Here is a 5080-nt window from a genome sequence, read left to right on the forward strand (position 1 = left end):
AATTGATTCCTATAGATCCACATGATATTGCATGAACCAAAACATTATAGGTCAGCTGGAAATGATAAATCAACTTTACAACTTACTCAAATTACAATGTGGACCACTAAAGATACTTGTGAATGCTCAACATAGCATCACCTAGTATCAACAAATACATATAATGGAACCACGTCACCAAAATACTTGAAGACAGAGGAATGCAACACATTCTTGTACACTATCACTCTATCACTATACAAAACCTAACTCAAACTATGGACCACTAAGATCATCTCCAAAGCTCTGAAAAAGCTATATTACATCTTGATATACCATCTAAAATGACCACAATTACTCCGCAACCATTTGCATGACTAGTGAGCTAAACAATTATTACTACTCCAGATCACATTCGGGCCAAAGATGTCACCAAGTTACATATCCGGATCAACATATTTGACATCAATAACAACAATAACTCATATTTTCAACATAATCAAGGGCATGACATCTCACAAGAAGTAAATTCTCGGTTGAGGAGATCCACTAGGGATCATAGGTGCTTAAAAATGTAATGAATTCATTCAACAATTATTGTTTTCAAATGGAGATTTAAACCTACCATGTTTGAAGAATCATGCTAAGACAATGATAATAAATATTGAATTGAAGCCATGAGAGATGAGATGGGGTCCTTGATGGCAAATCATGCATGGAATTTACTGACACTCCCACATAATAGTAAAGTGTTGAAAAATAGATGGATATACAAGTTGAGAGAAGAAGGTGAGAAAAAGACATATAGAGCTAGATTGGTGGTCAAAGGATATAATTAGCAAAAGGTGTTGATTTCAATAAATTATTTCACCAATTGTGAAAATGACCTCTGTTAGAACAATGTTAGGACTTTTTATTGTGTATGAGCTCGATTTGGAACAACTTGATGACAAAACCACCTTTTTGTATGGTAATTTGGAAAAATATTTATACATGAAGCAACCTAAAGGATTTGAGAAAGAAGATAAAGAAGGTTTACCTTGTAGATTGAATCAAAGTTTTAAAGGGCTTAAATAAGCTCCTCGACAATGACATTTAAAATTTGATTCTTTTATGGTGATAAAAATTTTACTAGATGTGAATCTTTATCAATGTGTGTATTATAAAACTTCAAAGAATGGTGAATTTGTGTTTTTATTATATGTTAATGATATGCTAGTGAAAGGTACTATCATGGTTATAGTTAGCCAATTAAAACAAAAGGTAACAAATAAATTTTCAATTTAAGATTGGATGTTGCAAAAAAAATTTGTTGGGATGAAAATAATTAGAGATAGTAAAAATAAGGAAAACAAAATTGTCACAAATGAAATATATTGATAAAGTGCTCAACTAGTTTAGTATGAAGAATGTAAAGGTAGTGAACCACCTCTAGTTGATCACTTTAAATTGTCTTTTGAGATGTATCCTAAGACATGAAAATAAAAAGAGTACGTGGAAAAATTGCTTTACTTTTCTATTGTTGGGAGACTAATGTACATAATTCTCTGCACAAGGCTCAATATTTCTCATGTAGTGAGAGTGGTCATTCGGTATACAACTAAACTGAAAAAAATTCATTGGTAGAATGTTAAATCAATTTTAAGATACTTAAAATGTTTTGAGGTTAAGATGCATAATTATAAGATTTTTCTAACACTGAGATGGATATTGACTTGGATAAAAGACAATCAACCACTTGTTATGTGTTCACTTTTGTAGGGGTAATTATTAACAAGGATTCTAGGCTGCAAAAGGTGGTTGTTTTTTCCAACATGGAAGTAGAATATTTTGCACTCAATGAAGGAGCTAAGTAGGTAATGAGGGAAAGAGGGAATATAATTATTTTGCAACAATGACATGTTTTTTGAGAGGCATGGATAATGAGAACAAAGATGTTTTAGTAGAGGAAATTCTTTGTGAAGACTTGGAAATATTGATAGCAGAAGAGAAAGAAAATAAAAAAGTTGCAGCTATGGGTGGTGTTGTAGTAGAGTTAGAAAACTACTAAGATGTAGTAGAAGTTGTGAAATGTTTCTTAGAGGGCATGAGGATGATGGAGAGTGTGGGGAAATAGATTATAAAGAGGTTGTTTGAAAATATTATAGACATTGTAGCAAAGGATGCTAGAAAGGTGTATGTTGAGGTGGTGCTCGTGTATAGGAGATTACATAGTGCATTTGATGGAGGTGGTTAGATACGGGTGGGATAAAACCCACGTATAAGAGAAGATGATTGTTTAGTGGTGAAATGAGGAGGAACATTTAATTTAACAACATTTGGAGGAGGTTGTATTATGGTAGGGTTTATTCCATGTTGTGAAAGAACAATGAAGAGAAAAGATGCTAGAGAAAAAGGATGTTTGTTTTGGCGATTTGTTGGAAGAGGAGAAAGAAGAAATTAGAGGTGCCAAATTTAGTGATGGATTTTGTTTAACATTTCATGCAATCTAAGAGGGTGGATTTACCACTCAATTCCTTTTTTTGAATCCATATTCACAAAAAAATTCTTACATCGATTGCCTGATGTAGGAGCATCCATGGTGTAAGGGCAATCATGCATCACAAAAATAATTAATTTAATTTTTTCAAGATTTTTGTTGAATAATATTGTAATAAAAGGCAAATATTTAGGTAGTATTTATGGCCATAGTGTTGAAGGTAAGTTTGACTAGGTGGTTCAAATTTGTATCTAGCATATTCTACTTCAAACCTGGAATATTCCCTTCTTGGGTGTAATATTTTAGGAGTTACCATTTGTGATGACTCATAATTTCCCTTGTAAATTATATCTATTCAAATTGGTGCCAAGAATTAGTTATGGGTCTATTTCTATTTTTGGGGTCTTTTTGAGTGGAGTGGGTGGCTTAGTTAATTGATATTATTGGCAGGTTTGGAGGTGGATTTGACAAGGCATCTAATGACATAAAATGCAATTTATAAAATGATAATATGTTTCCCTCTTGGTTTTGACAACATCAAATAGTTTAAAATATCCCATTGTTGATTTTAGAGGCGATCTTTGGAAGAACTCCAAGAGGAGAAGAAAGTTTGCTTAGAGGAAGATCAATTTCAAGGAGGGATTTTATGGCAGCTCTTATTGGTTATTGTTTTCTATTTTAAATCAATTTATTATCAAATTTTTAATGTTTTTCATTAGCCCAAATGGTTGAAAATCAATGTAATTTTAGTCATGCTATGTTATTGTATTAATTCAAAAGTTTTTGAATGAGAAACATGAGACAATTCTTCCAAATTTTGAGTTAATTTGTTACATTTTCTAAGTTGCATTATTTGTTGATAAGAGTTTGTGAGAGACAGTTTGGATTCCTTTACATCATAAAGGTTGTTGTGAAAAAATAAGTTGGAATTATCAAGAGCTTCTATTGGTTTGATAAACATGTGACATTAAGCCAATAAAAGCAAGTGACATCTTCAAGCTTAGTTATTTGTAGCATGGGTTGGACTTCAAGTGGGAGATTGTGAAGTTGTCAAGTCCAAACGACACAACCTTTTAGTTATTCACAACTCCTCAAATTCTAATATTATTTTAACTCTTTATTTCAACAATAAGTTTTATTAAAAAAAAATTAGGAATAACAATAGGAACTAGACGACCTGCTTGGGATGGACATGGATTTGGTTGTGTATCAATTTAGAATGCTAAAGTGGTTATTTTTAGAGATTAATCAAGTAAATATAATAGTTTAGTCCATGCAGAGAAACATTGATGTCCTTCAAAATAGAGGACTTACCAATTTCGAGGAGGATGATAAGAAATTGTTGTGCAATTTTGGAAAATGTTGCCAAAGATGTAAATACATGAAAATAGATTATGAAGGGTGTATTGTTGGTCTTTTGGAAAAAATGAAAAAGGTAAATGACAATTTGATTAATCTAGTTGTTAGACACAATACACCACTGAGAGGGAGTCGAATTAGTGGTTCTCAATCATTTCCCTTTAACTATCCTCTGTGTGTATACAGGTTATTTGATCTAACTCGACACAGACTTGCCAGTTAGTGGGGAGACTAATCACAAATACATTCACACATAAAGGGACATCCCATAACACCAACATATACGAGGAAAACCCAAGATGGGAAAAATCTTGGTGAGAAATGTTGTTGGAGACTACTGCTCCAATCTAGCCTCACAATGAACTTTTGATTACAATGTTTAGGGCACCAACCCAAGGAGCACCAACCCCTGATTTTAGGGCAACAACCCAAGGAGCACCAAACTCTAATTTAGGGCACCAACCCAAGGAGCTACCACCCATGCATCAAGCTCCAACTTAGTGAATACAAAACATAATCATTTACAAGTTAATAGCCTTGTTACAAATGGATTTTGTAACACTTCTGCAAATCTCTCTCTTGGATCTCTTGTCCAGTTCACTATCGATTCCCTCTCTACCGGTTCTCTCTTCCAATTTCCTCTTCTCTCCACTGCTCTACTACTCTCCACCAGTACTACACTCTGTTGATTCTCTTCCTACCTTCTTAGTAGTTTCCTTCACTTCTACTCTGTCGGTATGGTCACTATCGGTTCTGCACCTCTGTTGCTAGTTGAACACTTCAACCCTATTTTTTCTCACATCCAGTCTCTTCTTCTTCTTCTTCTTGATGAGAACTTGACTGATTTCACCTTACATGCAACAACACTCCCTCAACAAGCTCCAATGCATTCTTCTTCAACAACACTAACCAATGATTCTGGCTTGCATATTTATAGCCTAGTCTTCCCACCAAAAGCCAATTTAAATTTTAGGCGGTTTGGGTTTTCTCTTCAACCTTGAGACAAACTAAATCCAATCAGATCTTATTTAATATGATCTCCAAGATAGCTTTCTACACACCACTACCATTAATGTGCCTTCCAATACATCTTTTCTAAAATTAACAAACATGGCCCTATGTCTTGACCTACATCTGTCAAAATGCCATAAATATCTCTATTGTTTCCTTCTCGAGGTCCTCTTGCAATCTGATTTCCTTTGCTTTGATTTAGGTGCCAACAACTCCCTGATATTTCTCTGTCGTTCACTCTTTGTCGCGCCA

The sequence above is a fragment of the Cryptomeria japonica genome, chromosome 10, assembly GCF_030272615.1.
Source record: "Cryptomeria japonica chromosome 10, Sugi_1.0, whole genome shotgun sequence".
NCBI classification, from domain to species: Eukaryota; Viridiplantae; Streptophyta; class Pinopsida; order Cupressales; family Cupressaceae; genus Cryptomeria; species Cryptomeria japonica.